The sequence below is a fragment of the Mercenaria mercenaria genome, chromosome 3 (genome assembly GCF_021730395.1).
Source record: "Mercenaria mercenaria strain notata chromosome 3, MADL_Memer_1, whole genome shotgun sequence".
Lineage (NCBI taxonomy): Eukaryota > Metazoa > Mollusca > Bivalvia > Venerida > Veneridae > Mercenaria > Mercenaria mercenaria.
In genome coordinates, this window is record NC_069363.1 from 52,782,275 (window position 1) to 52,807,716 (window position 25,442).

The following is a 25,442-nucleotide window of genomic DNA, read 5'->3' on the forward strand; positions in this document are numbered from 1 at the left end:
TGAAATTTCATTTCACAACTAGGGGGGTATTATCAAGATGTGATAAAAATGAGCAGTTAGTCGTTGGCTCAGAGCCGGGACCCCTTGTTCACAGGGTGTGCACACTACCAACTGAACTAACCAGCTGCTGACACAATTTCCCTTTGTGGTATTCAAGTCCTATACCATAATAAACTCCCCCGCAATATAAATGTCGTCCTGTAGTTTATAATACAGTCGCAGTCCAATATTGTGCACCTAGTTAATTTAAGATTGAGTAAAATGTGCAGTCAGTCTACTGTAGGGCTCAGTCTTGGGGACCCTCTCTTACAGGACTAGTACTCTATCAACTAAGCTAACCTACCGCTTAAAGAAAATCTCCACTTTGTAATAATCAAGTCCTGTTGCCTCAACGGCTTCAATAGCCAAATGGTAGAGGGCCCACCACTTCAGTGGGAGATTGTGGGTTCAGTCTCTGGCCATGTCAAGTGATAAAAGTTACTATATAATGGCATGATGTTATATACGGCTCTATACACCAGTTTGTTTATAAGTAATCACTCATTAATAAGCATTTGGAACTATTTTGTTCCGCATTTTGCAGTGCTGTGTTAACATCTATACTTTAGATATTTCACATTTAGCAAGTGGCAAGTAGCATGATGTAATTGAATAAGAAGTAAAACTGATGGACACAAAGACAATGAAAAATATTTAAGTTCTAATAATTTAATAAAGTTAACAGAAAGTTTTATAAGATGACAATAGTTTTATTCATTTATAAATAAATATGGCATTTCATAATTTGATCTAAAATATTGGTTTAACATTTAAAGTACAATGTTTTTCATATCTTTCCAAAAATTTCAGGAAATCTTAACTCTATGCTATTGATAAAATTGTTATTACCATTAAGTTATTAGATTTTAAGTAAAATTTTATATTTCACTGTCATTGTCTTCTCAGATAAATTTGATTTTTTTAAAAGAACTATGAAATGCCAAAGTGTACAGGTTTTCATTTCTTTAATAATTTTCATTTACTGTTCCAGTTCATTATGTTCCTTTGAAAACGTTTATAATTAACTTCTGTTCACATGTTAAAAGTTATGTTGTTGACTCAAGTTGATAGTGTTTCTCTTATTGATGAGTCCTGGAAACACTGTATGGGTCGAAAAATTAAATTGGGACGAAACACACCTGACAACAGATATTGATAAAAACAATCAGTTGCATTTATAACCAAATGAAGATAAAAGTAAGAAAATATTACAACTTAAATCCAAAAATATTTTTAAAACTTTGCATGTCTTTACATTTATCTGATTTTCAGGTGTGTCTAAGGCTGTTTTCATTCAAATGACATAGTTTAATAATTAGTTTAATAGTTAAATGTGGCATTGCCTCCCTATTCCCATAAAGGAGTGCACTGTGATGCAACAATGTTAAAATGCTCACTATTGCAATAATTATTAGTTAACCAATAATAGTAGATTGTTTTGTAGTTAACAAGAGCTGCCACTCAGGGTCAATTAAAAGAGAAAACATTAGAAATGACTTAATTACATAAGAAATTATCAAAAATACAAGGTGGTTTTAAAAGAAGACAGCTTAAAGGCCTACACCATGTAAATTTCATACTAAAAAAAAAATCCTTTAACTTTATGCAACAAACTTTCCAAGCTTTATTGCTACAGCTTTGATTTTTTTATGTAACTTAAAGTCTGCACATTTAAAGCAAAATTCATCTTACCAGTATGTCACATCTTTTGATGGAACCCTCTTCACAAAATGTAGTGAAAAAAAACAACAACTCAATTTAAATGCTGAACACTACAGTTTCATAACCCCATTACTTTTCTTGAGTCCTAATGTTTTCCCAAGATCCTAATCTTTTCAGCTTTGAAAACATAATATGTCTATTTTTTGTTTAATAAATCAACTTTCTCAGGATCTTGATGAAAGTCTACACACAATAATGTCCCCTGTGCACCTTTTCAGTAGTTAAGTGTCAGATTTCTTATATTCTTTAAATAAAATGTTTTTTACATAGTCCCCCACTTCCACAGTATATCTTGCAGCTTGTTCCTTTCACATGGCAGATGTGTTGTATTCAAGGAGGTACATCAGGAGGAGGTACATCAATCTGAAAAGGAATTGTTTTTTCTATGTTATATATAGTACACAATCACAAATTTTATTTTTGTTATGCATTTATCAAGAGAAATTTCCTTTTTTTGTATTTTGTTTCAGTATGATTCAATTTTGCCATAGTATTTCAGTCATGTAATGGTGTTCAGTTAACCTATCAAGTGTTCCTGTATTCTTTACTAGAAATGACTTATGTTCACAGACAGCTTCCCACTGTAAATGAGTAAGAAATGTTGGACAAATGACTTCAGGCATGTTCTTCTCGGCAAACTATTAAAAGACATTGCAAGCATAGCATGCATAGCCAAGGGATCAAACTCTAAAGTTTTCTTGATTCATAGTCTAGTGCTTTATATTCTGAGCTGGGCATGCAAATTATCATAAGTGAAAGTTTCAAACCAAACCAATACTTGGTCAAAATCAGACTGATCCATTTCAAATGTTTGTAAAGGAAGTGCATCCATTTAGGGTATCAATTTAGTTTCTGTATATTTTGCAAGCATGGTTTTATTTATTGTTCCTCTTTATTTTCTTTTGAGTGAAATTAAAATCTAGCATGGTTTGAATTATAATAAAGTTTGCAAATTTAGAAAACACTGAGCCCAACTTAGTCAATACATACTATACTTGAAATCACAGGCCAGACACCAGTACATGTACTGCCTTCAGTTCCATCACTGTTTTGAAACATTGGTGAATGGTCCTAGAACAACTCCGAATGGATCATCCACTGTCATTAGCATCTTTTGAATCAGCATTTAGCTCAAGCCTGACCTCTGTGTAAGCTGAGGAACTTCATCAGCAGACTGTGACCTGATATAAATTATATAAAAAATGTTTGTCTGAAAATTGCTCTGTAACCAGGTTTAAATATAACTTTTTCCATTTATAAGAAGGAATATCAATCTTTAAATTACACAAAGATTTTGATAATATAGAAAATCTTAAACACTAAATTTGAGCCTTAGGTATACAAGATCAATGGTTATTGGGTACATAAGCTTATAATTATTAGCTATATAATTTTGATATGATCTACAAAAATCTTAATAAAATTGTGTGTGGGTGTGTATTATATAAACCACATATAAAATATATAAGATTAAATAGCATACTTTGAAACATATGCATTGACAATAAACATTTAAAACCATTATCAAAATATGTGACATTTCAGGGATGCCTTACAACTGAAATATCTTTTTCTTTCATAATGTTTTTCAAAAAAAAACAACATATTTTAGCATTCTATTGAGGAATTTCATATTCTGTCTCTATTTAGATCTACAATATACGGAAGTGTACAAAAAACGAAGGAAAAGCTTTAATATTCAAGTATAATTCTACTGATTGGAAATTTTCCATTATAAAATGCTATTATACTGTCATACAGATTTTCAAACTTCTGTTTCAAAAATATATTTTGTTACCATGCTTGTGTCAAAAATAGTTTTTATATAGTCCTGTCTCAAGTTATGATAATATTATATTACAAACCTGCAACATTTAAAAACAGGAATAAGGCTGACACCTGTAGTTTGCATCTCAAGTGAGACTAATGTTTATACTATTGTCTAACATAACATATTGGTTATTCAGGAAGTCTGGGGGTTGAAAGTGCTGCAAAAATGTAAATTAAAAAAAATGGAACACAGTTCAAACTGAAAGTGAAAGTAGAAATGAAAAGTAGAACTCTACTGATATATACATGTCAAGGATCATGTAAAGCCTTTGAGACCCCCTCATGTAAATTTTCATAAATGGAAATTATACCTGACAGACCAATAATATTCATAGCACATATACACAAGAAGCAGATACTTTCTATAAAGGTCACCTTGTTTGATTGTACTTTGTATTTTGTCTTATCTAAATGTCCACATTCTACCTTGTAGAAATTTATGTCAATCTTTTTATCAAACACATTTTTTTCTCTAAATTTGTTTTTGTTGTGTGTCTAACATATTTATCTAGGTACTCTGGTTAATGAAAACAAATCAACTTTTATATTTTTTGAAACATTGCATTTTTTTTTTCATTTTTGATTTTGACAGCTCTACCTACTTTCACTTTCATTTTGCATTTTTTAAAAAATGTACATGGTTTGTAGCAATTTCAACTCACAGAGTACCTGGCGAAATACGTCAGACACACCATTAATTTATAACCATGACAGTAATGACAAAATGCTTTTGAAAAAAGAAGCTTGATATCTTCTAAAAAATAGAATGTAAACAGTCAAAGTATTGTGAACAAATTGTGTTGTTCAAAGTTTGAAATGCCTAGAGAATGCATAGCTATTTATGTCCCTGCAAGCATTGATATGAATACACTAATTGCAGTAATTAATATGTGAATCACAAAACAATGTATACTTACGGCTGCAAAGCTGATTCCCATAAACATATGCCCGATAACATAAAATTGTCACACGTAGTGTAACAACATATAGCTGTAGAGATGGTATCTAAGGCCATGTGTTCAACGACAACAACAACAAATCATGTGCAAAACTGAAGCGCATATCGCTTATCTCACACTTGCAATAATTTAACATAGCACCGTGCAGTAAATACGGGAACTTTTGACAGCGACATCGGCTTCGTTGTTTTTAGTTGAATAGTTAATGACAGGTGATTGTCATTTCTTTTTGACTAACACTACCATTTTATTTATACTAAAGAACGTCTGTTTTATATTAACAGAAGTTTCTGTAACGGTAGATTTCGCACGGTAAATGCGATTCCGCACGCCTCGGTCAATATGCAAATTAGGTACATTTGTAAACACAAGGTGAGTGTCTTAAAAAGTGAAATAACTTCTTTCGGCACAGTTTTTGGTATGTTTTTGGTGTGACCATGAGATAAAATATACATTACCTCGACTATTCGAAGAATAAGTACAGCTATCCTACTCACCACGGCGTCGGCGTCGGCGTCACACCTTGGTTAAGTTTTTCGTACCAGTCCACATTTTGACAAAGTCTTTCGAGATAAAGCTTTGAAACTTTCAACACTTGTTTACCATCATCATGGCCAGTTATAGGCAAGAGCACATAACTCCATCAAGGATTTTAGCTGAATTATGGCCCCTTTTGACTTAGAAATCATGGTTAAGTTTTTCGTACCAGTTCATATTTTGACAAAGTCTTTTAAGATAAAGCTTTGAAACTTTCAACACTTGTTCATCATCACCATGGCCAGTTATAGGCAAGAGTACATAACTCCATCAGGGATTTTGGCAGAATTATGGCCCTTTTCGACTTAGAAATCTTGGTTAAGTTTTTCGTACCAGTTCATATTTAGACAGTCTTTTGAGATAAAGCTTTGAAACTTTCAACACTTGTTTACCATCACCATGTCCAGTTATAGGCAAGAGCACATAACTCCATCAAGGATTTTGGCTGAATTATGGCCTTTTTTGACTTAGAAATCATGGTTAATATTTCGTACCAGTTCATATTTTGACAAAGTCTATTGAGATAAAGCTTTGAAACTTTCAGCACCTGTTTACCATCACCATGTCCAGCTATAGGCAAGAGTACATAATTCCATCAAGGATTTTGGCTGAATTATGACCCCTTTTGACTTAGAAATCTTGGTTAAGTTTTTCGTACCAGTTCATATTTTTTGTAAAGTGTTTGACATATGGCTTTGAAACTTTTATCACTTGTTTAGTATAATAGTCTCTATCTGTAGGAAAGAGAACATAACTCTGTCATCTATTTTGGCTGAATTATGGCCGTTTTTGGACTTTGAAATTGGTTCTGTTTTCATACAAATCCATGTTTTGTCAAAACTATTTGACATATGGCTTTTAAACTTTGAACACTTGTTTATCATTATGATTTCCATCTGTAGGCAAGAGTACATAACTATTTTGACTGAATTATGGCCCTTTTTGGACTTTGAAATTGGCTCATATATTGCCATTTAGTGCAAGACTTATCGAAATCAAAGTAATACAGGAACATTGTTTGTCTAATCTATTTATTTCTTTTGTCTGAATTTCCGTGGAAATATTTTGACCCCATTCTTCAATCAATTCTACGAATAGTCGAGCGAGCTGTCATCAGACAGCTCTTGTTTTTATATCGCTCTGTTTTTAACTCATACATTTTGAGGCCTTGATTATTCTTGGCAAACGAATTTTGTAAATTGTTGAGGGATTCGATGTCCTAAAATTTATATAGTCTATTTATATTTTTTTCTCACGAATAATGTTTTCTTTTCTGTGATCATACCATACCTGTAAATTATCGGAAGTAATAAATAAAAAGAATGTCTATGAATAGGTTCGTTTGAAAATGAAAGATAATGCTCAACTTTTTTGTTTGAATGATTATTAATAGATCTTGAAGTAAACTATAGCTTTGGGAAACACATCCGAATCTATGCATGCTTTGTTCAGATAACTAAATAGTCCTAGAAGAGTTATCTGTCACTGGCTTCACTTTTCAAAGTAGGACCAAATTTTTTCGGATTAAATATTGCCTTTCAGCATGAAAAATGAAGTATGAAAGTTAAACCATTATATAATTGAGGTACTCCAGTATTAAGTTTGCAACAGAAAGTAATATCAGATGCAATTTGAATTTTTAGGTACCATCTCTAATGGCTGTGTTTACCTAATCCCATATTTGGTAAAGAAAACACATGCAATATGACGTAGTACCCTCGACTGTGTGTTTGATTGGTTCAAAAGTGTCAGGTTTGAAGCTGATTAATTATAATATTGAAAATACACTGCCATACCTTTGTACAAACATACAATTTGGATATATCCCGAACTGTACATGTTGTTTATGAACGTTTCTCAACGCTTCATTTCGTCTCAATAAATGAATAAATCCACTGCCCCCAACTATGCACTCGTGTTCGTGGGAAAGTTCACGCGGCTCCGCCTTTGTCTTAAAAAATTACGGCTCAGCTGAGAAAAATCTCAAGACTTGAGAAAAAGTTTAGTGAAAGCCAACTTGAGAAATTTCTCAGCTGAGACAATTCTCAGACAATTCTGAGAAAATCTTGAACTTAGAATTTTCTCACTTTGAGAACGTTAGTGAAAGCGGGGCCAGGTCGCAAAGCACGGCATAAATGAAAATGTTGCAGGTTCGGTTTGATTGAGCCTTTTCATGGACGGTAGTGGAAATGCAAGCTACCGTCCACGCACGCCCTCTAGTCCCGGGTTGAGCAGAACTCAACATTTTATACATGATATAAGCACTGGAATATAACTTAGAGACACCAGCAGATGTATTCATACGGCGGTGGAATCTTCATTGATACACGGAGTGTTATTCCATGAAAAGAGGCTTATGGTCCCTATTTGAAATTATACTTGTTTAGACCACGGATGATGCCAGATCAGATAGACTTCTTATTTTCTAGATCTGCATACGAGCCATTTTATTAGCAACTGCGAGATCCTTGCTTTTCAATACCCGAATATGTTGTGATAGCTGATTAATTTTCATTTGCTTTAAAACAATCTTACGTTTAATCCCTTTGTCTTTTTCTACGTCTATCAATTTATCGCTTTAAACATATTAGATATTTTTATGACTAAGACAGTTTACCTTGAGTAAAGCGTTACAAACGCTTTTCGATTTTCATCGTAAAAACGAGTAAAAACAACTAATTCTCACAGTTTCCGTAACATAACAGTCTGTCAGTAATTAAGTTTCAAAGCATTCGTAAGAAATATAGCATTAATTTCCAGATAACTAACAAGAGCTGTCCGTAAGACAGCGCGCTCGACTTTTCTCAGTGCCTGACTCTGAATTTAAGCTTTGCCAGTAAAAAAAAAATCCAAGTTAAAAAGGGGCATAACTGTTAAATTCAAATTATAGTTATGAGAATTGTGTCTCCTGGTGTAGGCTTTGATAGTAAATAACTATTTTGAGTTTCAAGTCAAAAGCTTTAATAGTAATACAGATATTTGACTTTATCAAAAGATTTTAACAAAAAAATTTAAGTTAAAAGGGGCATAATTCTGTCGAAATTCAAACCAGAGTTATGGGGATTGTTTCTCCTGGTGTAGACTTTGGTGGTAAATAGGTATTTTAAGTTTCAAGTCAAAAGCTTTAAAAGTAACAGAGATACTTGTATTTGAATTTATCAAAAATTTTAACAATATTTCTAAGTTAAAAAGGGGCATAATTCTGTCAAAATTCAATTAAGTGTTATGGGGATTATTTGTCCTGGTGTAGACTGATAGTAAATAGGTATTTTAAGTTTCAAGCCAATAGCTTTGATAGTAACAGAGATATTTGACTTTATCAAAAACTTTAACCAAAAATTCTAAGTTAAAAAGGGGCATAATTCTGTCAAAATTCAAATCAGAGTTATGGGGATTGTTTCTCCTGGTGTAGACTTTGATAGTAAATAACTATTTTAAGTTTCAATCAATAGCTTTGATAGTAACAGAGATTTTTGACTTTATCAAAAACTTTAACCAACGGCGACGCCGACGCCGGGGCGGGTGCAATAGCTCTACATTTTCTTCGAAAAGTCGAGCTAAAAACAATTTTTTGTTGTTGTCAAACGATCTGGAGGCCAGTGTCTTTAATATCCGTTTCAAATTTGTCTTGATTCTCTTGTCCATAACAAAGAAACGGGCATGATGATACCCTTAAAATCGCTGAAAAAAGTACAGTACATATTAAAGCAGATTTATATAAGATTAAAAAAAAATAAGTACATAGAAAAAAATACAAGAAATGTCTTTAAAGGTGGTTAATCAGATACTGGTCAACTAATGGATTTGTTCAAAATTTAACCAAGTGATCATTCACACTTATTTGTGTTCACCTTAATACACGTCAGATTTTCATAGGAAGTATCTTTAAAATTGCATTTTCCTATCCAGGTTGCTAATTTGAACCAAAACAGCGTTATTTTAGCGTAAGTTTAAATTAAATAAACATATTTAGCCTAAAGAATAATATGAATATAAGCACTGTTGTTTTAATGTTATCAATATTTGCATTGACAAAAACAGTTATTGGAAAGACAAGTTTATAAAATTATTGTTACCCTCCCTTTGTCAATTTGTGAATTGCTTAAATTCCGAAGCTACGCGCTGTTTTAGATTTTACCTTTTGTTCATGTTGTTGAAATAATCCAACATTTATAAAGTACAAATGAGAAACTAGAATGTTGAAACCTAACAGGCAACAATGTCGAGCCCATTATTTGTTGACACACCGCCTGAATGACTCAAACATTTCAGCCAACTGAAACAAGTTTAATTTCAATATATTGCCTAAAAGGTATTTAAGAGAAACGATCATCCACATAGTTACGCAAAAAATTCTAAATCCAAAAAACGTCTTTACAATGTAGGAATAGGTCAACATACACCTAAAAAATGTGACGTATCATTATGCTCTACCACAAAAAAATGGTGTTGGGTTTTCTTTATGACCAATAATATTTTTTATATAAAATAAGCAACTTAAAAGAACAACAAAGGGAAGAAATTATAAAAACATACGTCCGCAATTTATTTTTCTTTGTCAACGAAAAACCCTTACCAGGTTTAGATATGTCAAAATGCACATATTACATTTGAGGTACCATCCATTTTGTCCACAGAAAAGTGGTCTTGGATTTTCCCTTCGGCCAATAATAAAAAGGTTACAATATAAGATAGTTATCGTTACAACAAAGGGAAGTAATTCTATAAAAGTGTAAGTCCACAAAAAAAGGATCTGACAAATAAAAAAAGTTTGGTGCATGGATGTCAAAGTTTTGGTCTAAGATCTTATATGACCTTTGATTCCTAAGTGTGACCTTGACCTTTGAGATTGGGATCTAGGGTGTGCGTGACACTCCGTCTCATTGAGGCAAACATTTATGCCAAATAAAAATAAGATTGTTCAATACATGTCAAATTTATGGCACGGACAAGCTCAAAAATGGTCTTTACCCCTAAGTTTGACTTTGACATTTGAGGTAGGGAGCATGGGTTTGCGCTCGACACTCCGTCTCATGGAGGTGAACATTTATGTCAAATAAAAAGATTGTTCTATACTTATCAGAGTTATGGCCCGGACAACCTTTAAAATGACCTTTGACCCCTATTTGTGGCCTTGACCTTTGAGATTAGAACCTGGGGTTTTCGTCTCATGCATCGTTACATGCATGCCATGTTACACTGCCAAATATAAACAATATTCCTTTATTCATGTCAAGGATATGACCCGGACAAGATCTGACATGGCCTTTGACCTCCAAGTGTGATAAGAACTTGGGAGTTTGCGCATGGAATTCATTGAGGTAAACAATCATGCCAAATATAAATTAGAAGTTATTGTCCGCACACAAAAAATCCGGACGCACGCACTAAAGCACATACACCGAAAAGCCAGTTGGACGCTCCGCAAGCGGGTTTTACAACTAGAAATTATATTGAAATCCAAAGGAATAGTTCACTTTTTAAATACTTTAATATTATTATTACGGAATTTCATAAAGATTAATAAAATATTTCTTTTCAATATGGATCTATCTCTATGTAATGGGTCTTTCTTTTCCTTAAGGATAACATGGTGTAATAGCCATAGTTCATATCTTGTAACTGGATGGTAATATTCAAATGAAATTTGTTCACTTTAAAGACATTCAAAATTAAAAAGGTTTCACCGAGAGATTTTTCGAATTTGATCATTTTCGGGGGAAATAATCGGTATTGAAGTTAACATTGATGCCTATGGGAAATATATAATTTCTTTGATTATGAGAATCTGAGCTTGAGTTTCGAGAAAATGTTGCGGTAGAAAGCTGCATTATATGATTCTGATGCAAATATCAAAAAGAAACCTAAAATTCCCCGTAGGAAAAAGGAGAAAATTATTTTTAATTTTATTTTAATTTATTTTTTCTATTTTTCAGGGGAAATAACTCATGAAAAACCAAAATTATCAGGGGAGGTAATTTAAAGGAAATTTTTGAGAGCTTCTGTCACTATGTAATTTGTCAGTATGCACCTTATTTCAATTCGTTTGACATTTTCAAGGCTTACATTATCAAGTTGTACATACGCTATTGGTGAAATTTAGGCCTATTATGGGTAGTCATCCTTAAATAAATCATTAAAAGAATATATGAAAACTGAAAGACGGCATGAAATGTTGTGATCACCTTTAAAGTAATTTCTTGGACAATATATGACATTACGTTTGATTAATTACTTCATCTGCTAATTATTACATTTATACTTGGTGCAATGGGAAAAATGCATTCTTTCAAATCAATTTCTTGTACACAAGGAACACATAAATCTGTCGTTATGCATCTTAATTGACGGAAACTGTCACCGCAATCAAGAAATGTTCGTGTTCGTTACATCGTACTGGTTACTCTAATGTCAAAAGTGCTAGACTTAGCACGCTACCGTAATATGTAATTTAACGTAATTGGATATCGGGTTCTCTCCTGTACGAAAATAGGACCTGTTTTACAGCTGTAAAACGTCTGTAAAAGACCTGTATTTTGAAATTACAGCTGTGAAAGACATGTAAGTAGAGAATTACCAGAAATACAGTTGAAATTTATACGTGTAAAACAATTGCAGGTCTCAAAAATACAGCTGTAAAAATTTTAGTTGAAATTTACAGCTGTAAAATGGCCATGTCTCAAAATTACAGCTGTAACTTATTTTGGAGGGAAACATGAGTACTGTCAGCCATCTTTAATGCATTTTGGCGGGATATAACTGAAATTCACATACAGACACCACATCATCTAAAATATTGGAACTTTTGCCATTGTAGAGTAAGTGCAGACGTTTAATTATCTAATACATTTGTAAAAGGACATGTGTAAGCACATGCATTAACAATTAACTCTTTATTTGAAACTGATAAGTTTAAAGGAAGTAATTACAATATTGTCAAATGTTTTCATGACATAGAAAGTTTTATAAACAAGATATGATGCATAGTTTCTACTTTGTATCCTGCTCTTTAATTTTGCAATTGCTATACAAGAAACTTATTATTTGATATTGTTCTTTAATTACTAGATCATTGATTTTGCCATTTGTTTAGTAATTGCTACCCTTTCTAGAGAATTACAATTCATCCTAAAACTTTTTGTACTTCTGCTTTCGTCCCTTATAATAATGTTCTCTTTTTCATTATATTTCTACAGTTGTAACTTTAAGGCATAATTACAGGTGTAACTTTTTATTTTATTTTTACAGCTGTAAGTTTTTTTACAGCTGTATCTCATTTGCATATTTCGACCAGTTTTACAGTCGTTTTACAGCTGTAAATTGAAATCTACAGCTGTAAAATCAATGTTGTTATATAAAATTTATAGATGTAAAATTGAAATAATCATGACTAAAATTTTGAACAAAAACACAGGTCTTTTACAGCTGCAAAATTTCGTACAGGCTGTGAAAAAAAACGAATTATTGCAAGTAGAATACTACTATACATTTGTGGCAAGACTATATTATTAAACAGGGAAGATACGTAGTTCTACAAAACAAGAAGTTTAATACGGAAATCCACATTCAAAGATGACAGCCACCAATACAGAACTCCACACAGAAATAGGGGTATTGGTAAATGCATACACGTGCACTCTAGCTGAAACACAAATTAATGAAAGAAAGAAAAAGAAGTAAACAGAATAATGGTGCACGACTTTAAATGTATTAATTAAGTATGAAACCTATTGTCATTTTTATGGTAAGAATGATTCGTCATCTACATACGTAGGCGATTAAACTTGTTGTGTTGGCGTGATTTTTATGAATTTACTACAAATGTATGCAGTATGCTTCAAAGATTTTAAATAAATTGCATATACATGTATATTTGTATACTGTAATTGCTGCTCGTATTTCAACTGTAGTACTACAATAAAATCTGTAAAAAGGTCCTTTGGAAGCTTAGAATGCAACCAAGTATAATTATAGTAGACTCTGTTTGGCAACACCTTTACGCCCCTAGCGCGGAACTTTTCTGCAGTAAAATTATCTAAAATTCTATTTTCCAGCATGTATCAATATGTGCAGCATGTATGCAGTACCTTTCCAATATGTAAACTATAAACTATACTGCGAATCTTCTGCAAGTATGATGGAAAATACTGCCTGTATGTAGGGGCCTCCGTGGCCGAGTGGTTAAGGTCGCTGACTTCAAATCGCTTGCCCCTCATCGATGTGGGTTCGAGTTTCACTCGGGGCGTTGAATTCTTTATGCGAGGAAGCCATCCAGCTGGCTTACGGAAGGTCGGTGGTTCTACCCAGGTGCCCGCTTGTGATGAAATAATGCACGGAGGGGCACCTGGGGTCTTCCTCCACCATCAAAGCTGGAAAGTCGCCATATGACCTAAAATGTGTCGGTGCGACGTTAAACCCAACGAAAAAAAAAAACCTGCATGTATGCTGCATACACTGTCATATATTTAGATACGAAGCATCAATTCAATTCAATTCAATTTTATTCAGGTTATAAGATCATAGGAATACAATATCGCAATATAAAAACATACATCACATAAACATATACGTGTTCAATTTAAAAGACAATTGTTCTAAGAATATGAACATTAACATCAAGTTTTCTGAAAGCAAGACAACATCAAAATCCGTTAAAAGGCTCCTCCACGGTTACGGTTGTGGCTGAGAACTGTGCTAATATTGATTTTTTTTCGAATGAATTTTTGTTTTGTTGGGTTTAACGTCACACCGACACAACTATAGGTCATATGCTGAATATTTAAAAAGGGAAAATGGTAGTTACGGTTCTTGCACGCAACATGTTGTCATGTCATGCTAATCATTCATGTAACGGTTATTTGAAAAAGGACACGACATTGTGATACACAAATGGGCGGATAGAAGAGCACTGCAATTAGTTTATACAATACGGAACCATAATGACTAAATATTGTGACTGTTACATCTTTCGTGATAGACATAAAGTATATTCATTTTCTGAAATTTTCTATTTTCGGTAACATCTATTTCAGATATTTGTCGAAGGTTTGAATATTTTATGATTATAGTAGATAGCATCATTGAATTATCTCATTTACACCGTGTCCAACGTATACGTCGCATTTACGGCGGGTACGCTACATAAACGGTATATTGTACGCTCCATTACCGGCATTTCCTGTTGATTTTGTCAACATTCTGTATGGTGAGGTAAGAAAAACTACTTATTTTCATTGAAGTTCAACGTGTTTAAAGAAGCGATATATTCAGTACGAGCTGCAGATCATTCACGCTCCCCATGGTAATGTGATTTTGGCCAGTAATTCTTTCGTTACTTCAAACATTCGAGTAAACTGACGTGTGAAGTCGGTTTCGAACTCGGACGTTCACTTTCGGGTTCATTTTCTGTCTCTTAAAATCATTCTGTTAACTTTGCACCTGTTTAACGCGAGAATAGTATAACAAGTTACAAATAAAAATACATATCATGGCGTAAATTAATGTTTTAAGGGAGCTTTATGCCAAAATTAGCGATGTACGCCCTATAAAACGGCGCGTCTTCAGAAGTACGCCACATAAAAAGGCTGTTAAATTCATAGCAACTGATTACATATGTCTTCACTCGCATCTATTTTTCATTTTATTTACATTTTTAACATTTATAATTGGTTTTTGAATTACATAATGTAACAGTAATATTAATTATTCGAAAGATAAAATAAACATGCTCGTTATGTATAAACAGTACGGTATAGAATTGCCCGTTAAAGTTTTTACCCGGTAATCATGAATATTCCATATATTTTCGTAAATTTATGTCTGAACCTAAAACGAATTAAAAACTGAAAATGTATTTCACAAGTAACACAATGTTGCATTTACAGGTAGCAGTGCGGACAAAACGTTTCTCGCTCCTAATTTCGCAATTTTGTTTTTGGTGCTTACATCTGACCATATCTCTTTTTCAAATTTCATCTGCAGACTTAACAGAAAAGAAAATTCTCGTAAGGGAGGTTGAATGTGCCATTTTTCATATTTTGCCTTCTTCTCAAGCGCTGTTTCAGTTTATCAGTAAATTAAGACTATGTTTACATGAAATAGCATTTCCGTTAAAAAAAATGAGATGTAACCTCTACACCCTTACCTTACAGTATGGTAAAGCATCATAAAACTACATGGCATTTAACCTTTTCGTATTTCTGAATTCATATAACTCAAAATGCTGAATTTTATAATATATCTTATGTCGATATATCTACATCTTAACGAACTGTCAGAACACAAATGTGTAATACGTCAAAAATTACTTATAGCGGTCCAAATCGGTATTTCATACACAGTTTCGTTGTCCTTTTGTTTACAATGTTTGTGCTTTCCAAAGAAATGTACATTTTGTATTTGAAAAATGGCGCGATTAAAATATTAACAAATGACGTCTAAGCCCTTCAATAAAGATGGGAAGTCACCCGTGGCACTACCAACCCATGGCACATTCAACACCGTTCTCCCCTACTTATCTGATCAAACTAATAATCATCATTTCTTGTTTATTTCCTGAATGAATAACACTTGTATTCAAGATAACCGTAGAAGAAACTGTCGATTTTTCTTTTAAAGGATCTTAGAAAAAAAGAATGACAGATTTTGTATCGTAAGTGTTTCCAGAAAATAAAATGAGCCGCGCCATGCGAAAACCAACATAGTTGCGTTGCGAACAGCATGGATCCAGACCAGCTTGCGTATCCGCGCAGTCTGGTCAGGATCCATGCTGTTCGCTTTCAAAGCCTATTGCAATTAGAAAACCATTAGCGAATAGCATGCATCCATGCTGGCTATATACCAATAAAAGAAATTGTTCTTTGTTTCATATAAAATTCAGCTACTTCAGAACAATTTGTTACAGTTTCTAGATTTTCAATCCGTCGTTGACCTATTTTCCACAAGATATCCATACATTTGAAAACAGAAAGAAAAAGGGGTATTGAAAAGTATGCAATGAAATACAAGTCAGCTTAAGTCAGGTACCCTCGTTTCCGCATTTCAGAAGGCGGTTCGCAGAATAAACACCCTACACAAGAAACAACTCGACAACATGCGAGTATTAGCATGAAAAGTGTCCTATTTTATGTCAATTCATTCCACGAGTGAAATAATGCCCATTTGGTCCCCGATTTACGCGCAAATGCGTGAAAAAATGGAAAAATAAGGATCTATTTATTAAGGACTTCTTTCGAGTACACCACGAAAGCATATTTTTGACAGAATAACTGCAGTATAACCTGCTGATCGCAAAGCCACTATGTTGGTTTTCATGGCGCGGCTCAAATCTACAATAGAAAACAATTAAAATTCGTAAAAAATGTTACATGTACGTGAAATAATCTTAGAATAAAATCAATGCCGATAAAATGGTCCACGTCGGTAATTTGGAACCCATGGTATCGAGCGTAGACACCACTACCCAGGGGCGTCGAAACTGGGGCGGCAGGGGCCGCGATCGCGGCCCCAATAATTTTCCCAAAAACGATTTTTTGTAAACTTAAAAGTTGGAGCCGCAGATCCGCGGACCCAATTATTTTGTACAGTATATTGAATTTTGCTTTGCGTTAAACAATACACGCTGTCCAGATTAGTGTTTGGTGACAGATCCGGCGGGGTGTTAACTGGAGTCATACACACGTGTCCGTGATTGGACTAAATTAACTTAGAAAATTAAGAAAAATAATTATTTTTTTTTAATAAAAGAGGTAAGTATTAAGATTTATCACACCGCTAAGATGTACGGAATTAATTGTACAAGTTGTTTTTACTCAAAAAATGATATTTTAAACAAAACAAGAAATGAAGTTTAACTCATGTTATATCTGCAGAGATATAACAGCAGAGACTCACGTCTTACAATTTTTGGAAAGTTTAAAGAGACTGAATAAGTCCAATTACACCACTGTACATAACAGTTGACGTAAAACTGATCTCACATTGAATTGTTTTAGAATGTTAAAAACTGTTTTAAGTGAAATTACTTGATCTTTAATACGTTTATTGAATGTAACATGAATGATTATTGTTCATTATATTAAATAAAAAAACGTACATGTATTCTTTGTATTGCGTTACACATTATTAATTTTGATGAGAGTTTATTTTGCTTATAGTCATGTAAATAGTAAGAAAATACTGGAGACTTGAGATGCGATTCAGTACCCCTAAACTTTATGATCCTGTTTTTGTGTGTGTTTTTTTTTAATTTTCCGGGGGAAGACCCCCGTACCTCCCTTGCGGGAGTGGGTATCCCTCTCCCGTACCTACCCCCCCCCCCCCTTCGCGGTCCCAATATCAAACACCTTCCGACGCCCCTGCTACCCCATCGTGTAATGTGTTATATGTAATTATTTTCAGGATACGATTCTTTCGTAAGCTAACGTAAACGCCCGAAAATATTGGCGAAGATTAATAAGTGCCAGGTAAATGCTTATTGACAACTGACTGAAAATTAATATACACGATATCTTATTGTGAATGTAGCTCTAAAAACACAGTAATTTTCATATATTGAGTCAAGTTTATTTGAAAACATTCGATATTAAAATTAATATTTTAAAACAGACTATTTGCTAGGAATTTATCATAGTACGCAGTGATGGGGTTTACGTATCCTTACAATAATGATAGTAACTGTTGCATTAACGGCCTTTTTATGTGGCGTACTTCTGTAGACGCGCCGTTTTATAGGGCGTGAATCGCTAATTTTGGCATAAAGCTCCCCTAAAACATGAATTTATGCCATGATATGTATTTTTATTTTAACTTGTTATACTATTCTCACCTTAAACAGGTGAAAAGTTAACAGAATGATTTTAAGAGACAGAAAATGAACCTGAAAGTGGACGTCCGAGTTCGAAACCGACTTCACACGTCAGTTTACTCGAATGTTTGAAGTAACTAGAGAATTACTGGCCAAAACCACATTACCATGGGGAGCGTGAATGATCTGCAGCTCGTACTGAATATATAGCTTCTTTAAACACGTTTAACTTCAATGAAAATAAATAGTTTTTCTTACCTCACCATGCAGAGTGTTGACAAAATCAACAGGAAATGCCGGTAATGGAGCGTACAATATACCGTTTATGTAGTGTACCCGCCGTAAATGCGACGTATACGTTGGACACGTTGATTTAATGACCTCAACTGTACAGGACGATTTGCAGCACTAGAAATCGTGTTTTTCTAGTTTATTCTCTTTTTGGACAGCTGCATTATCAGTTTTGATATGAATAAAGACATTAAGGAACTCAAGTTCACCAACTTTAACTTTCTGGGAGTCCATTTATATAATAAGCAACTTCTTTATCGTGTTCTGCCCCAAATTGTGTTTCTCTATTGATAGCATACAGCAATAATTGTTTGGTTTTCTTTGTAGTTTTTGTGCCTTGGGGTTTTACGTGTCGTGTTACAACTCAATAAATTGAAATACAACGCCATAATCAAGACATACTTTCGTGTTATATTGGATCTTAATGGTCATTCTCATGTCAAATACGTTAGGTTGTGCTTCATTTCCTCACGCTGCCTTAATTGACTGTTCAATTATGGAACTGTCATTTAACGTAATTGGATATTGGATTTCAGAATTACTGCAGACGTTTTAGCAGTACCAAAAACCGCCTCTGCTGTGTATCTTATTTGTTGATACATAAAATATTACTCGATATATTTTGTAGCATGGATATGAATGATGTCTGTATTCATAACTGTTAGAGGGCATGTTAAATCATATGCTATCTTTACCTTAATGATGCAGATATGTTTGTGGGATCAGCTTTCTCTAAATGAAAATACTTCCACGAATGCACTATTTTATTTAACGAGGGCGGGGGGTGGGGGGTGGGGTGGGGGGCAAACATTCTCAACATTATTCTGTGTTTGAATATCGGTGAAAGCTGTTTTACATTTGATACTGATAGTTGAAATAAATGAAAAGTTATAGAAATTTGCACTTAACCCATAACCTATTTTATTGGCAAAAATGTGGTATCCAGGATTTTCTCCTATAATTTGACCTGTGGACCAAGCTGTTGACTTTGTGACATAGAACCAACAATGTCCTTAAAATAATTGAATAGAAAAAGTACCTTCCAACTATATACTGATTGAGTATTCAAAGAATGAATTGAGAAGAGACTAAGACGATAGGCAACAGACAGACAATGATTACACTTTAGTCTACATGTCTTGATCAAAGACAACCGAGTATTGACCTGAATTAAAACATCTGACACATGCATACCTAACAACACTAAATGATATTTGTTAACCTGATAAACTTTATAAAATATTACTTACATATATATCCCATAAAATACAATGTAAAGAAAAGGAATCGAGTGCGGGAGGTTTCGGATTTGCACCCTAGCTGAATCATCCAACGACGTGAAAATATGGCACTAGTGGCTTCCTCGCTTGGCGCTCCGAAATAAAAGCAATTTTTTGGACTGGTCAGCCCGGTGTTACTGGGTGTGATATTATGTCACGTGTCAGCAGCGTGATATTCCAGTAAGGCAGCTCTACAACATTGTGCTCAACACTACATGTAGGCGCCGTCGTTAATATGACTGAAAAATTGTTGGGGCTTAATTCGAACACGCATACACACAATGTGTTTCCTCTCTTTTCTTCGTTATCCCATTTTTAAAGATCTGAGTTTGTTTGAATTGTTTTGGTACATAACAATCTAAGAATTATTTGAACTAAGTTTGACCAAACAAGGCTTACTTTTTGACTAGTCTTCCCATTCTGACTCCTAGTTAATTGTACCCCAGTCTTTAAAAGATCGTGACCATCAAACCTATTTTCAAATTGACAACACCGTGAAATGATCATTTTATCAAAACTGGTACACATTAAGCCATTGTGTTTTGTCCGATCTGACTTCCTGTTACTACAATGGATATATTGTGAGCTGCATGTGTATGAATTTCATTAAAAAATACAAAAGTATAAAGATTGCGTGAAACGCAACAGAAGTATTTCACTACATTAACCAATGACATAATGATTCAACTATCAAAAAATAATACAAGGACCAATAGTTATATGTGTGAAGTCCATTGACGCTTACATTTGAAATGAAATGTGTGAAATAAAAAGCTTGTATGCCGAAGGAAACGAACTTTCTCTTTACACATGCCGAAAAAAGCTTTAACTCCAATGTGCTCTAAGGGTAGCTACAAACCAATCTAATCCTGCTCATAAAAGCATTCTAAAATCTTCTATGAATGAAGCCGACTTGAATTAGTTTAATATATAAAAGAAAATTCATTTCCGGATAGACCACATTGGACCTCCACTTCCAACACAGTTGATCAAGTTACAGTCAAAATTGCAAGGACATATAAAAATAACCTGTAGAAGTCAAACACGTGAAACACCGTCAGAGCAGTTTAGAAATAAAGGCAACAACGTCGAACTCCACTCTGAATGCAGTTATATTTTCAGTATTCTCTGCTCGAGTGAATACACATTTTAAAGCAGGAATCCCGTGTACCTTTAACTGGATCTCATAAAGTGGCCCTACCGAAAAAGAAAATGAACACCACTTGTAGTCCAGTCTTTTAAGTGGACTTAATGACGCGGAGGTGCTCTAGTGTGTTCATATCATCATTATATGCGTTGATGGTAAATCTTATTCAGAATCATAAAAAACTTGACGTAGCCATGTGCAAGAAATAATTTTCATCTTCGTGATTTAATTGTCAGGCGAACGCCGATCTTTTGTTCTAATTGTCGCTTAAGCTGGACAAACAGTTGCTTACAATTGTTCGAATGAATGAATGAATGAGTTGGGTTTTACGGCGAATCGACACAAAAAGGTCATATATCGCCGAGAAAAAAATTAAATGAATTACGTTAATTGTAAAGCATCTATAAAACTATTAAAGTAAAAAGGTATATACATATATAGCGTAAAAAGACAATTGCAAACATAAAAATGTAAAACATGTAAATAAAAATCAAATAAAGTTCAGATTTTATGATATATCCCTATTTGTTTCAAAAATTGCAAAATTTTGTCGGCAGGAACTTGTTCAAACAACTCTTTTAACGATTCTACATTATAGTATGAATTGCGCTGTGGATCGAAGTCAACACAGTTGATTAAAATATGTTTAATAGAAAGCGGTGTTTGACATGGTACACACACAGGCTGATCTTCATTGTTCAAAAGATACGAATGAGTCAACCGAGTATGGCCTATTCGACAACGAGAAAGAACAACTTCCTCCCTACGAACAGATCTATTTCCCTGGTGCCATTCACCTAAAGTAGGTTTAATTTCACGAAGTTTATTGAACGAAGCATTGTTCCATGAGGACTGCCATTTAGTTAAAATGAATTTGTTGATATTTGACCTAAAATCAGTATATGGTAATCTCAATTTAGATTGATTTAATGAAAGTGATTTCTTTGCTGCGGTATCAGCATCCTCATTTCCATGAATACCAACATGACTAGGAATCCAACAGAATATGATGGACTTCTTAAAAGATAATTCATGAACCTTGACAAGAATATTTTGAATTAGAGGATTTTCTGTATGACGGTTGTGTATTGATTGTAATACAGACAGTGAGTCGGAAAAGATGATAAACTTTTCTTCATTATATTCTGAAATAAAATTAAGGGCCAAATCAATTGCTTTTGCTTCTGCTGAAAAAATTGTAGCGTTATTTGGTAAACGTAATTTTGATTGATGCAGATGGCTAACGGCGGCACATCCAACCTTTGAATCATCTTTTGAACCATCTGTATAAATAGGAAAATGATCTTTGTAAGCCGACTTGATTTCGTTATATTTGGACTTGAATATTTCAGGGTTTGTTTCAGCCTTTTTCAATGCGGTTTTCATATCAAAAAGAACTGTTGGAGAATTAAGAATCCATGGTGGTGTATTCAGAACTAAATTATCTTTTACATCATCAAACTCAAAATCTGTTTCCTTCATAGAATTATCAATGCGAAATCCAAAAGGTTTAATTTGTTTTGGTTTTCTGTCATACGAATCATGGTATTTGGGTTTAAATATGATTTTATGAGCAGGGTTGGATTTGTTGGCAGCTACCCTCAGAGCATATTGCAATGACAGTTTTTCACGTCTCGTGTAAAGGGAGGGTTCGTTTGCTTCAACATGTAAGCTTTCAACAGGCGATGTTCTAAATGCGCCAAGAGCAATACGAAGACCTTGATTATGAATAGTATCCAGCATCTGTAAATACGATTTTCTGGCTGAACCATAAACAACACAACCGTAATCTAGCTTGGATCGAATCAAAGCTCTATACAGTCTTAACAAAACCTTGCGATCTGCTCCCCAATCAGTATTTGAAATTACCTTTAAAAGATTCAACGATTTCAAACATTTGGCTTTCAGGTATTTTATGTGTGGTATAAAAGAAAGCTTTTTATCAAAAATAACACCAAGAAATTTTGCTTCGTCAACAACGGGTATTTTTGTACCATTTAGAAAAAGCTCAGGGTCACAATGTTGTTTCCGTAATTGACAAAAGTGAACACACTGAGTTTTTGATTGGGAAAATTTAAAACCATTTTCCATGGCCCAAGTTTGAACTTTGTTCAAACACTGCTGTAATTGGCGTTCAATCGTATGCATATTTTTTGAACGATAACATATTAGAAAGTCATCAACATATAATGAACAATCTATCCCTGGTGACAAACATTTCACAATATTATTAATTTTGATGCTAAAAAGTGTGACAGATAAAATAGAACCTTGTGGAACTCCCTGTTCTTGCTCAAAAGAGTCAGAAAGGGTAGAACCAACACGTACTTTAAAATTGCGATCTGATAAAAATTGCGATATAAATGTTGGAAGACGACCTTTTAAACCTAAGTCGTTAAGATCATTCATAATACCATATTTCCATGTAGTGTCATAGGCTTTTTCTAAATCGAAAAAGACAGACACTAAATGCTCTTTTTTAACAAATGCATCACGAATAAAATTTTCCAGTCGAACAAGATGATCAGTTGTGCTGCGCTGCTTGCGAAAACCGCTTTGAAAGTTTGTAATTAGGCCTTGAGATTCAAGATACCAAACTAGTCTAGAATTGATCATACGTTCTAGCGTTTTACATAAACAACTGGTAAGTGCAATCGGTCTATAATTACTGGGGTTAGTGCTATCTTTCCCGGGTTTTGGTATTGGAATAACTATAGCTTCTCTCCAGGAATCTGGAAAAATGCCAGTTTTCCATGTAATATTATAAATTTCAAGTAGGAGGTCTAATGATTCTTGTGGTAAATGTTTTAAAAGTTGATAATGAATTTGGTCCGGACCAGCTGCGGTATCGTGACATTTATCTAAAGCGTCAAGCAATTCTGTGAGTGAAAAAGGTTTATTATAATCTTCATCATTACTTGAATCAAAATTTAAATGTTTACTTTCTTTAGTCGATTTTATGTTTTGAAACTTTTTATCATAATTGTTTGATGAAGAGTTTTTTGAAAAAGTTTTACCAAGTGTATTGGCAATGTCCTCCTTGGTAGATGCAATAGACTGGTCTGACTTTGTAAGATGGGAAACATTTGAAGATTTTCCTTTTCCACTTATTTTGCGAATCATTTCCCAGACTTTTTTAACCGATGACCTAGAATTAAGTTTTGAAACGTATGAATGCCATGATTTTTTCTTTGCTTGTTTTATAGTTCTGCGAGCTTTTGCTCTCAGAATCTTAACTGATTGTAGGTTTTCTTTCGTCGGCCGTATATTGAACTTTTTAATGGCCGCTCTACGTTTTCGAACAGCAGTCTTACAATCATCATTATACCAAGGCTTATTTTTATGTTTACCATTTCTTGAAGTTTTAGGAATGGACTTGTCAGCAATATCGGACAGAAGAACTGAAAACCGATCAATAGGATCATAAAAATTAGTAAAATTCTCCAAAGTCAGATCATTTTTACATAGCGTTTCAAATTGCTTCCAGTCAGCTTTATTAAATTTGAAATATGAAGGGTGGTCTGATGGCAGATTAGAAGTATTTGAAATAATAATTGGAAAATGGTCACTACCATGCAAGTCATCCAGTACTTTCCATTCAAAATCCAGAAAGATGTTCGGTTGACAAATTGTCAAATCAAGCGAAAAAAAGTAACCTGTTGCAGGATGAAGGTAAGTTTTGGATTTATCATTTAATAAACAGAGGGCATTTCTTTCAATAAAAGTTTCAATAATTTGACCTCTAGTGTTGCTGTCAGAACAGCCCCAAAATTCATGATGACCATTAAAATCTCCCATAAGCAAAAATGGTTGTGGTAATTGTTTTATAAGATCATCAAGATCTTCAAGATTTAGTTTAAATTTTGGAGGTATGTAAATCGAACAGATAGTAATTGGTCGATGTAATGTTACGTTTATTGCAACTGATTGAATACTTGTATTTAGAACAATTTGTCTGTGCGGACATGCATTATTAATAATAATAGATGTACCACCGGAAGCTCTATCAGTGTTAGTATTTATGAAGTTATACACTGAATAATTTTTGAAAGCTATTTTGTCCGTTTCCTTTAAAAAGGTTTCACTAAGGCACATAAGTGAAGGATTATATTTTGATAAGAGAAGGAGAATTTCATTATAATTTGCTTTAAGTCCACGGCAATTCCACTGGATAATTTTACTTTCCATTTACACTGGTAAACAAAACTTAAACGACTGGAAATTTAAAGTATTAGTGTTGCATTGATTCAGGAGGTGGGAACCTTTTGATCTTCCCCTCCTTTGTGCTAATTACACTGGACGGAGCAGATAATGGCGGATCGTCATCATCCTCCCCCGTCAACCGGTTCATATCAAGAGGGAACCGGTTATGAGTTTGAATGGGATCGTTTGATCCCTTTCCAAACCCATCAGTTTTCAAGTCAATTTTTTGTTTGGGTGTTTGACTCACCCCACGTTGATTAGAATTTTGCTTTGACGACTGCGAATTTGTGTAGTTGGGAACATTTTGTACAGCTGGTGGCAGCCTTGGTTTAGCAGCTGCATTTTGAACTACTGGTGTCTGAACAGGTTTTGCTGGTAGTTTTGGCTTTTCGTTTTGAGCATTTGGAATAGGCACAGAATCAGTTTGCGTAGACGCATCAATACATTGAGTAGATTTGTTTGAGTTAGATTTTGTTATGGAAGAATATGTTGCTGTCAGTGATGGAGATACGAATTTAGCATTGGCAATTTGTCTAGCTTCAGGAAATCCAATGCCCTGTGTGAATTTGACATGGAGAACTTCCTTTTCGATCTTCCATGTCTTGCAGTCTCGAGACTTGGCTGAATGG

The 25,442-nt window shown here is 33.9% G+C and overlaps 1 long non-coding RNA gene across 1 annotated transcript; it reads right to left on the reverse strand.

The window, feature by feature from the left end:
- Positions 1-707: 707 nt before the first annotated feature.
- LOC123562836 (uncharacterized) lies at positions 708-4,605 on the reverse strand. Its single transcript, XR_008370223.1, has 3 exons — positions 4,509-4,605; positions 2,752-2,942; positions 708-2,124 (listed from the first exon to the last, which is right to left on the reverse strand). It is a non-coding gene; the product is annotated as an uncharacterized LOC123562836 (long non-coding RNA).
- Between the last annotated feature and the right edge of the window lie 20,837 nt (positions 4,606-25,442).